Consider the following 12,421-nt stretch of genomic DNA (forward strand, 5'->3'; position numbering starts at 1 on the left):
AAAGCTTTTACTGAAATAATTTGCCAAACTTCAGGTTGAGATTTTAATCCTTTCCTGTCTCATCATCAAAAACCCATTGTGCAGAGCAGATGTCCTGGTGCCGATTCATCTCTACTTCTTGGAAAATCCCAACTTGTTTATGGCTCCAGTGGAAAAGGGGTGAGAAAGAGAGACTCAGAAAAAGGTGATGGAAAATAAACAAGGAAACTAACACATCAGCTGGCACTGAGATAAAGAAAGTGTTTCCAGGTAGCAGGAAAAGATCCGTGTCTCTGGAATCCCTTAAATTCCCATTAAGAAGCAGAACACAGAGTTACTCAATATTTCTTTAAGGCTGAAAGACTAAAGGAAAACAGGATGGCTTAAAGTAAAAAAGGAGTAATCGTATGACTGGAAACTATGAGTGCCCCTAGCCAAGCACCCAAAGGAACTGAGTAATGTTCATTAGTCAGTGACTTTATTGGTACTTGGGACTTTCAAGTTCTGAGCAAGATTTAGACCAAGAAGGTATTCTGGGGCATGCCACTCTATTTATGTTTGGATGGAATTCAGCCTCACCCTGCATAATATTTTTCCATGCTGATTTAGGCAGAATCAGCCCTCACTTCTTCCTTGTGCAGGGTAAGAGTGGGTTCCCTTATTGGGGTCAACATGGTGGTAATGCCACTTCCCAACCAGCAGTGTGAGGGCAGAGGGGATAGCTGAAGAGGAGCGGTTCTCTTGCAAAGAATTGGAAGATATTTTCCAAAGTATTTAGCCCCAGAGCAGAAACCCACTGTCTCAGACACAGTACAAACACAAGACAGTCCCTGAGAACAATTTGTTCACAACTAAAATGCTAGGTTCCACTGTGGCTTTAGAACAAGTTAATAAATAGCAGGGAAGTGCCAAGCACCTGAATTAACACTGGGCACCTGTGTGAAACCTGTGCAAAAAAGTCCAGGTCACACCTCAAAATTACTTGACTGCAAGAAATACAGAGCATCAAATGATGTCTGTTCAGTAGCTTGGCGATGCTATACTTGCCACAGCAATGGTGGGCCAGATTCAACAGCTGCTAAGATCCTGTGAATGCAGGGATGGGTATGGAGAGAGAAGGAAAGTGGGACCAGTGAAGACCAGCAGAGAAATTTCTCAGGCACCCAAAAGCCCACAGGATGTAGAAGAACCTTCCACTGCACTCATCCGCAAGACAGACAAAAGAGTATTTCCTGCTGAGTTACATAAAACCAAGTGGCTACAAATGGATTTGAAAGATTGGGCTTTCTCCTTTTAGACAGACAAGAAGGAGAAAATAAAAGTATTTCTTGCAACTGCTACAGTGATTGCTCTGTGACACAAGGCTTTCTGAATGCAGTATTCATACACGTACACTTGAAAGAGCACATGCAGCTGAGGGACTGGTGTTGTGGTGACACAAATTATACTGGTGCCACTTATAAATCAGAGTGGTGTTGTCCAGAAATCATGAAGTTTTGATTAAAACTAATTGATTAATTAATTTTGATTAAACCAGAAGCAGCATAGGAAAAAAAGTTTTTCTACTACTGCCTAGACTAAAATCCCACTTTTTGAGGCTGAGATCTTCCAACCACAAACTAATGACCTTCACGTCCAGTTGCTACTCACTCTGAATTAATCTTCATCACAATATTTTCAGCGTGTGGCTCCAAAGAACCAAATCACAGAAACACAGCATGAGAACTCAAGAGACCAGCAAATCCATTACCTTCTTTCATGGTACAATCAACTCTACCTATGGCACTACTGGGGAAGTCTGTTTAACCTGTAGTTACAGACCTCCAAAGTGGACAGTCCTCACCTCCTCAGGCCATCCAAAATCACCTCTCCAATGCACTATGATGAAGAAGGAGGATGCACATTCAGTACATCTAGGACATGAAGAAAAGTTTAGGTCTTACTCACCACCTTATATTTTTATGTTATTTATTCAGGGAAAGTATCAGATGGATCTTTTTCACAGGTGTTTGTCTTATTCAGGAGGCAGGTTTTTAAATTTTTTCTGTGGATGACTGTTTTCCACATTGCTTATTTTAGCTCATATTTTATAAATTTTTGTTCATGTGCCAAGAGGAAAAGACAGGTGCATTTCAGATACTGCACTGGAGATTAATTTAATAACCGTTACTTGAAAAAGAGGGCATGAGCTTTTTGGAAATACAAAAACAAAGAATTTAACAAATTTCTGATATTTTGAGGACATACAGAACATCTTATTTTTAATGACATGCAGATCAGTCTCCTGCAGTTAGATTTTGAGACAGCTCAGCTGCCTGGGAGTGATTCAGGAAAGTCACTTCTGAGTCAGCTTAACCAGTCAGATTGCTTTAGATCATCTTAAAACCTCCAGGAAACCTGCATCAGTAACGAGCCACAGCATAAACCCAGAGCCTCCAGTGAACCCCAGGCATTGCAAATAGGGAAAAGAAAAAAAAAATAAATTCTTGGCCCTTTCCAGCCATTACAATAGGGAAGCACATATTTCCAAATGGAAAAACCATTAATGATAACAGAGCCAGGCCCTAGGACTTGTACACATCAGAACCAAACTGAGTGATAGCAGAGCTGGTGTCTCATTGCTGCGAGTGAGAAAGCAGCCTGGCTGTGCCATGAGATTAGAAACACATGGTGCATCAGTGAGCCCCTGGGGGACAGCAAACCATTCATTCCAAGCCACAGATGAGAACAGGAAAAAAGAGATGACTGCAGAAGGGATGGTCTGACAGTCCATCACATGCTGGCATTGAGATGTACCCAAAGGACTTCAGAGAGGGACACAAACACCCGCAATGGCTGCTCTGCAGCACCACAAGAACCTGCCTGTGGCTCATGGGGCTGGGGAAGCCAAGAGAAGCTGGGTCCTTGGGCCGGAAACAAGCTACATGCAAGGACAGAAGCAAGAGACAGAAGTTAAGAGACTGAAGAGGATTATCCCCTCTCCCCAAAGGTCCACGGGTAAATACAGGTTTTCCTGCAAGCATATTGCCACTTGGGGTGATTGCTTTCCTTCCATTGTATTAAAATAGCTAACCAATTTGAAACAAGTCAAATGCACAAACACATGCACAAACACACACCAGGAACACACTGACACTTCAGAAAACAGGAGTCAGGGTCAGATGACACTTGGTCTCTTCAGGAAAATTTCCTGCTGGAGCCTTTCATACTGTAAAACTACGCTGCAATAATTTGAACGCTCCAGGCAGAAAAGCCAGCTGCTTCCCTAGGTCAGCCTGAGACCTGCTCTTGAGATCTTTCGTTTGCTCACCCAAAATAATCATGTTCTTGGGGAGGAGGATTTCACTGCCTTCCCCGAGATACAGAAAAATACCAGTTTGTGACCCCCATATGCCAATGGGAGGTTCCCTGCCTGCATCAGCCTTTGCTCGCATGAAGCTGTGTTTTATGAGACTGAGAGCATTGCTTTAAAGGACAGAATGAGAATGAGGGTCTACAAATCACTTTGGAAGAGAAGTACTTGGCTCTCTGGACACTCTCTGTCCTACACCCATACTCTTCTAGTGTGGTACCAATGTCCAGAGAAACTCTGCCTTTGGCAGCCTAATCTAAAACAGACTCCTGTGGGAAACAGCTGGATACTGCCAGGGTGGGGGGGACTAGGCTCCCAGAACCTCCACCCCTTAAAAATCCTACTGCAAAAATCACAGGTCACCCTGAGCTACTCCACCAAATGCCTCAGTGTTCTGATGCCCAAATCCTTATTCATTCCTTGCACCGACCACCCTCCTGTCCTCTGAGGCTGCAGTAGTGAACCCTCCTCTCTTTGTCACACTGCTGTGCACAGCAGCAGCCAAGAAACAGTTTTTCCTTTCCAAAGGAATTGATTCACCATCATACAGTCATTTCACTCTCTGGTAATTAAAAATCTTAAGCTCCAACTCACACTTCTAAGCATTTGCTCATATGGGAGGAAAACTAACAAAAACAGTCAGAGGCATCACCAGAACCACCCCTGTGAAAGGCCTAATTCCCTATATTGCTTTAATTAAAAGTGGATGAATAGCAATCTCTCAGCCCAGAGACCTTTAAGAGAAATAAAGTCAATCTATAGGCTTATGAAAATAAAATGGGAGGATGGAAACAAACACAAAAATCCTGCCAGTTTTAGGGCTTACCAGAGGATTATAACATCTGGACTCTCTTTTCAAGGGGAGGTGAACCGAGAAATGGATCGTGTAGAGAAGACACAACCACTCATTGAAGTGAGGATTCTGCACAGGGAGCTGTTGATGGGAGGAGCAGAAAGCTAAAGAGAGGCAACAGCCTTGTCCACATATTTCTGTCTTCACAGCTGCCTGGAGGAACACTCCTATCTGCTGACACTACAGAACAAAGGATCTGGTTTAATTGCAAAAAAACAAAAACAGGCCCAGGGGAGAAAATCCAAATAGATGATGAGTATAGCTGACCTCCAGTGAAACAGAGAACAAGTTGTGAGGAATAATCTAGCCCGTAAAAGCTTAAGTATTTATCATCACTCTTACAGCAAGAGACCACCCTGCTCCAGAGTACCTCTGCAAACAGATGTGAGCAAGGAGCCTTTTAACACAGCACCACCACCAATCAGGGCATAGGTAACTACAGAAAGACTTTACCACTGTAGTATTTGAGTGCTGTACACTGTTTTATGGATTTATTCTTCTGTTGCATGGGGAGACATGGCAATTCTTGTTTGTCTCTCTTCTTCCCCAGTACAATATGTCCAGAGAGGCTGGAGGTAGATTTGGACCCCATTTATTCTACTTGAGCCCCCAGATCTTCTATTTCCTATTTGTAAAAAACTTCTGGCAGTGGGGAAAACTAGTGAGACATCTTGGGCAGAATTAGTAACTAAATATGGGCCTATCTGGTGATTCCCAAGTTCACACCATGTAGTAGTGGGGCAGAGAGAAATTGAAACCAAGCCCCCAGTGTGCTCCAACTCTGCTCACCTGGTCCCATGTGCTCAGGGTAAGCCTCCGTGGTAGTGAGTGCAGGACACCATCTCGGGCTTTGCCACAGCAGTGTCAACACAGGCGTGCACACAATGAACCAAACTCAATTACTTTTCCACTTGGGCCAGAGAAAATGAAAACCTTGTGAAAGTCGCTTTGTCTTAGAAAGAAAGCAAGTTTACTTTGCTTAGCTTTATTACAACTTAGCCTTCTTATCAGTTTGATTTCATTCTTAAATCATTTTAAACCCTAGTATCATATAATCTGGCAGCTCCAGTGATGAGTTTTACACAGAAAAACATAGGGAGAAGTTTTTCAAAAGCACTCAGACCTGCTGTGACTGCTCCTGCTGAAGCCAACAGTAAATCCAATGATACCACTGGGAGCAGAGGTCAACGCTGAGCAGGCTTGACACCAGAGAAACTTATGGGTGGGATTTTCAATCTCTTCAAAACTGATTACTAATAACAAAGTATGGTAAAAGTAAAGAGCTAAGTTGTGACCCTGAAAATATTTACATATGCGCCTAGCTCACAGATTGTAAGTAATTACAGGAGGCCTGAATTCTCTCCCTTTCTTTAATGAAAGCCAGGAATAAGAGCCCAGATGCTTGGAAAACCTTGGCTCATGGAGACGGTCAGTTACAATGATTTTAGTGGAATTACTCATGCTCTTTGACCAGAGACATGCACACAGCAAGACTTCTTAGAAACACCAGGATGTTCCCAAACCCTCAGCCACACACTGACATGCAAACACATCAAATGTGAGATTGGACTTTTTGGGCTGTGATGGTGCTGGATAACAGCATTAAAATCCACTCTCTTCTAATTACTGTAGCAAAACTTGGACCAGAAAATGAAGGCTAGTCAAGAAAAACTGGAGGGCTGTGTGTGTTTTATTATTTGTGCAATTCTGACATTGTGGCACGAACTAACCTAACTTCAAAGGATGAAACACCATTATTACAAAGCATTGCATTGAGTATAACCATTTCCAGGCTATTATGCAAGCCCAACTGAAATAATATTACGGGTACAGGATTATTCTTGTTCTCTGTTAATCCCAAGAGGAAGAGAGGTGTGACTTATTTTCTCATCCTGACAAATCATCTCAAAACACTGCTGAATCAGATATGTTTGCAGCTTAAGAGGAAATAAGTAAAGATGTTCAGCTTCTATTACTAAGTTTGAGGATTCATTAACAGGAATGTAAAACTAAACCTTATTTAAATCCCCTCATTGTTCACCATATAAATCCTTAGAGTGTGTAGTTACACTGGAATGAAAAAAAACAAAACAAAACAAAAAAGATTTAGAGGAGGTGACTTTCCCAGTTATTTGTTTCCAGGCAGTTTCACTCCCAGGTTCCCGCACAATACAGCAGTCTTCCCTGAAAATGTTTCAGGGGAAATGCTTTACTTGCATAAAGGCTGCAACTGTTCCCACTGAAGTGAAGCTGTAAAACTATTGCAGTTGAACCAAAACCTGATAACAGCTTAATGGCAAAAAGCAATATTTGGACTAAATTGAGCCTGATCATATCACTCTAAAGTTCTTTTCCAAGTTAAAAGGCTTTTATTTATAGTCTTTACTTACACCCAAGAGACTCTGACATATTTTAACTAACCTGCCTTCCTTGTCTTCTTAACCTTGGTCCCTTTCCAAGAAAAAAGATGTCATCTGACCACGAACAGGGCTTGATTTCCAGCAGCAAAATTACCCACAACAAATCCCTTGTGTTTACTCACTGAGTGATGGTGCATGTTCTGGGGAGTGAGCTTAGCCAGTATTTCTTTGATGAAAGGGGTGGAGGGCAACAGGCTGGAGTTACCTCTCCTACCATGTCAACCACTTCCATGAAACAAATCTTTGAATCCCACCTATTCTAACTCTTCTGGTTTCACAGACAGCTCTGAGAGAGCAAACTAAAGCAAGACACACCAGTGGATTGTTGTCACTCCCACTGGGATTCACTGAACCTCCTCACACACATCACCCCATGCTGACAGTCACCTCAGGCTGCTGCACTGTGCAAACATGGCTTAGACTATGCAATCCTGGATACAAACACAAACTGGACAAAGCAAAGCATACCACAGCCTTCCCTTCACCTGCTGGGTACCACAGGAGGGACTTCAGAAATGCCCCAGTGGACAGATACCACTGCAGCGACCACCACAGCCAAGGGGGGCTAATGCAAGGACAACTTAGCAGTATTTAAAGACCAAAGAGAGTCGATTTACCCCCTCTTTGACAGGAATAGAAAAAATAACATTTTTGTGAGTGAGGGAAAGAAACTTAAAACAAGCATTATATCAGGGTGAACAATGCTATGACCACAAGGAAAGCCTTTTCCTGTCTCTGAGGGTCCTTTTTTTTACTTGTGTCCAAGAGTCTTTTCAATCAGATCTAGTGATGTGCTGCTGGGTGCCTCCTTTGCTTACAACATAGCTCATATCTGCTCCAGACCTGGCTGGTGGCAACCATGTGACGTGGGGATGGCATCGCACAAGATGCTGCAGGCTCCAGATCCTGGACACCTCAACTGCCTGCAGCAGCATTACCCTGGAACACTTTGTGCCTTCATTTACCAAACACCCTTTCCATGGCTGCTCTGCTCTCTGGGAAGGAGCAGGGGTACCGGTTACCTCACTAACAGGGGTACCTCATGACCTTGGCTTTGTTAGACTTTTTTAGACCAAGAAATGGGAAAGGAGGCCCAGGGAGCAGGTGGGTCAGGCAGGGAAGTATCATACTCCAGCAGAGCAGCTTTTGCTTGGTACACAGTGTCCTCCTTCCAGCTGCAGGCAGCCCACTGGTGGCTCCCCCAGCCCCTGTCACCATGTGCCAGAGCCAGAGCAAGCAACCCCTTCTCCTCCCAGACCCTGGAAGAAGATGGTGGCTGAGGCATTGTGCAAGAGTAAATATTTACATAGCCAGGGCCTTCCTTCCCCTGCCCTGTATTTTCTCCCCTTCTTAGAATGTCACAGATCAGCTGTTTCCATAATTGTGCAGGAAATGAGTTCCCTGCTGGCTGGCAGCTTAACACTCACATGTGCTGGGTCTACTGTAGCTGCACCACTCACCTCTGCTGCTGGACCCTGCATCCACCCAGAGTCTTCGGAGGATACGGCCGGAGAGGAAATGGGACAGTCAGGGACGTGGCCACTGAGCTGCCTGTGACTGTGGCAGTCCTTCTGACAGCTGCAGCTTAGAGGAACCCCTGTTCCCTGGTCCACAGGTCAGATCAGGATCCCGGGAGACCTGACACTCTGTTTATGCTGCTTCAGAGCAAACATTCAAACCAGACTAACAGCGTTTCCTGCCTGTACACAGCGGCGAGCGCACTCAGGAAATTCAGGCGTATTTCAAGCTTGCAACTTCTTCTTTGTTCTTCAGACAAAGCCTCGTTCACTGGAGATGTTGCTAAAAGGATTATTATCTATAGGATACTTCTCCCAAGAGGAAATCTGCTAAACACACAAATCTGCATTTGCTGTGTTTTGTAGGAGGCGGGATTAATACAGGAACATTCTTCCTTCTGCTCTCCGCATCTAACGATTTAAATAGACCAGCCATGACGACATTGCCCACTGGGAATAGGCCCAAATGCCTTTCTCCTGTACTCCAGTCTGATGGTTTTACTCCTTGCCTGAGACGATACCAAACTACCCAGCATTTGGTGAGAAGAGTTGGAAGCATTTGGTGAGAATCGCATCTAACAGTGCAGTCAGTGAAAAAGTGAAGTGTGTCCACCAGCCCAAAAACCAATAAAATCCCATCGTGGGCAAACCAGATTGTAAATGTTTTGCTTATTCCAGGTCAGCCCTGTGCTGTTCAGAGCCCTGAATACAAGAAGCACCCGGCAAGCCTGAACTTGCCGATACTTAGGATGTACAAGCAGAAGGAATGTAATTTTCTTCTCTTTATATATAGGTGGCAAAACCCTGATAGAAAATGACATGATGGAAGTGCTTAATTTCAGACCGATGGAAATTTGAGGGCAAACATTAATTACCTCAGTTCTGCATCCAAGTCTGGGGCCTGTATTAGCACCTCTCTGAATGGAAGAAGATCAAGAGGATTGAATTTCCCACTTCTAGGATTTACCTTCCTTTTCTCTCCTTATCTACCTACTCCTGGTTTCCTCTTTCTTATTCCCATGTTATTTCCTTCTCTCTACCTCAGCTTTCCCTTTAAATGGGACTAAACTCTAAAAAAGAAACCCCACAGGGGAGTAGACACTGCCATGGGTTATTTCATTATAGTGAAAATAGATTAACTTTGGCAAATCCCTGCCTGCAGTATCCCCTCACTCTGCTCCTGAGTATAAAGATCCCCTTATGAGTAACGACAATGTTCATGAGAGCCTGGAAAAAGCTGCACTGTGGAGCAGGGAGGTCTGCAAACACACCACACTAGAGAACATCACCACCTAAAAAGCTCGGTAGATAGAGAAAGTAAAGTAGGAGAAATCAAGCAGCAAATTCCCAGGTTCATTGTTTCCAATCTACAGGAAAAAAAATAATCACAACCTATTTTAAGCATGTGAGTGTATAAATAAATCAGCTGGCCCAGCCAAAAGTCAAAGTGGGCTGAAAACATATTCCAACATAGGTCTAGACTATTACTTAGCCGTGAATCTCAGCTGGGCTCTTCTCTCCTGTATTGCCTGAACAAAACAAAGACAAGATTAGGTAGATAAGTAATATCCAGAGGGAATATCCAGGGCCTGTGGGGCTGCAAAGCCATCTGAGTCCCTGGCAAGCTTGACTACTGTGTTAAAAAGCACTTTCATTGTATGGGCCATTTGTTGATGGACTGTGGGAAAAAGTCAGATTTCAGACCAGAGAGGAAGACAAGCGAACCCTTATATAAAGTCACCCTCTCCCCAGTCTGTGGGTTGAATGCAGAATGCTCTTAGACTTGCTACATACCACCCACTTTAGATTACAGACTTGCAGAGTTATTTTTAAAAAGTAATTATAGTAGTAGAGGGCACACTCATCTGGAACGGCTGCCTGAGGAAACGACGAGCCCAATGCAACTCAAACTGCTTTTCAAGTCTATAATCGTGTTTATTTATTGCCTTTTAAAACAAGAATCAAAATCCAACTAATTTCTGAGTAAAAACGTCTATATTTCCCCAAGGAGTCCAGGCAGCTAGACTACACTGACAACCTTCCCTGGCCTTTCAGTCTAGCATCCAGAGCTGCAGAAAAAATAAATAACCCCCATTAGCTCTGGATTCAAGGAAACCCAGACCCAAATCCTTTTTCATTCTTTGTTTTCCCTAGAAATTGTGGATTGATCATTACAAAATCCTCATCAGCAGATTCAAGTGGTCTAATGAGAAGCACATCATGTTTTGCATATGCTGATTTCTGCCCAGAGGTAGTTTCTGGTCGAGCAAAACATGAGTTCTTAACCTGTGTGAGAAGAGTGAGTTTACAAGCCCCAGAACAAGATTCCATAGTTTTTTTCTACTCCAGCTCTTCATTTCAGTTGTCATCTGGCAGATTTTGGATTTGTATGCTGAGAAAGGACCCAGAAGAGACTGAGAGAAGAGGACCAGGTACTTGAGCAGATACCAGCATTATTTTTTCCCACTCTTTCTTCCTTTTGTAATGGAATCAGACCCTTGATTCATGCCCAAAGACCTTCAGAAGGCCTGTCCTGCGAAAATGCATGCAAAGCCAGCAGCCCCCTGCACTCCAGTCTGGGGGGCTCCTTACAGCTCCCTCCTCAGTGGGCAGCTCTGAAAGCTGGCGCTGGCCATGGCTTTCCACAGCTTTTTCAACAGGCAGCAGCCTTAGGGCATCCTATGACCTCATACTTGACGACTTGTCTTTCAAACAGAAAACACTTAAACCCTAAAAATATCTCCACGGAGCCTAAAGAAAAGAATACGCCTGTTCCCCTCAAAATCATCAATCCTCTTGCCGCCCGGCTGAGGGGCAGCCGCTTCCTCCCGGCAGCCCCTGCTTTCCCTTCAAGCCCAGAGCCGACAGGAAATCCATTCTCCTCTTGTGAGAGACAGGAGATTAATTTTTCACAATAGCTCTCCTGGCAAGGCAGAAAATAGAAAGACACAATAGAAACTGTGAACTCAAACAATAGGAGCTGCTGAAGGGCAGCTCACCAGAAGCTCGGCATCACCCAAGTTCTAAATAAGCTGGAGTGGAAAGAAGCCAGGGACCCGTTAGCTGTCTTGCTAACACAATATCCAGGCTCAAATGTAAGTTGGTTTTAAACCTGGAAGTACTCTCCCCTTTCAGAGAACAGGCAGGAAAATACGTATATTAAAATGAAATAGCACTGTATTATAGAATGGCCCTCAAAAAGATTTCCATAGCTCTTTGAGCCAACAGTATCTCATGCCATAATGCCATGGGTCACCTCTCTGACCTCTTGTACCTCCTCAGAGATTGGGACAGGGGACTGCAATGATGCCTTATTGCAGGTGGCGGAAGGGGATGGAGACAGAGCCCCTCTTTCTTATGGAGTTTGTTGTATTATATTCAGAAAAGCACAGCAGAACATCTTTGTTAATGATGCTACACAGGTAAGGCTCAGCAAACCAGACATCTGAGACTTTGCAGTGTGTGTGTCTATCATACCTGTAAGACTACCCCTGCATATTAACGGAACACCCTTTCAAATAACTTAATTCATATTTTAATCTAAAACATAAGACATGCCTTAATAAAGGGAATTTTAATATTTTAGAGAGAATCTGATCTCTCTTGGGTTTTTTTAATCTTTATGCTACTTTTTGACTGGCTTTGAACTGATGCAACACTGTTCATTTCTGAGTAGGTCAGGAATGAAATTCTGAGGAATTCAAAATTATTTGAAAAAAAAAAAAAGTTTAAATCTCTTACTAATAACTTGCTGCCCTGGCTCAGACTGACGAAGGACAGAATACTCAAAAATTAAAAACAAATCTGAAATCTGCACATAAAATACAGCTAAGAACTAGGACAGGAATGCATTTCCTTTTAAATGCTCTGCTAGCAACCAGCTCTCCAAGGGAGAAAATAGCCCGCAATAAAAGTATCTCTAAAAGTTCTAAGGCTCCTCCTTGTCCAGTGTGTGTCTTACAGTCATCATCTCCCTGCCTCCCAAGGTGGGCAGAACAGATGTTGAAAGCACTTTCCATGCACTGTACCCTGCTGAAATGCAGCATCTTTGACAAAATTATACATGGCCAAATCCTAATTTTGCTGATGCTGGTCCCAATTTACACATGTATAACATGAATGGCTGGATCTGAGGGTCACTGCGCTGCTGGCCGTGCGAGGAGGAACCCCATCATCTCTGCTCCAGCACATGATCTCTAAACAAAACAATGCTTCTCCCCCAGCCCAGAGCAAAAAAAAGGAGAAAAGCTGGAATATACAAAGGTGAGAGGAAAACAAAAACAAATCCTGCTCTCATCAC

At 43.6% G+C, this 12,421-nt stretch overlaps 1 protein-coding gene across 5 annotated transcripts in view; it reads right to left on the bottom strand.

The window, feature by feature from the left end:
• SH3PXD2A (SH3 and PX domains 2A) overlaps positions 1-12,421 on the bottom strand; it is a 247,803-nt gene that overhangs the window by 162,200 nt on the left and 73,182 nt on the right. The window lies entirely within an intron of this gene.

The sequence above is a fragment of the Pseudopodoces humilis genome, chromosome 9, assembly GCF_049639895.1.
Source record: "Pseudopodoces humilis isolate 2021_Gansu_Grassland_sample_001 chromosome 9, ASM4963989v1, whole genome shotgun sequence".
Lineage (NCBI taxonomy): Eukaryota > Metazoa > Chordata > Aves > Passeriformes > Paridae > Pseudopodoces > Pseudopodoces humilis.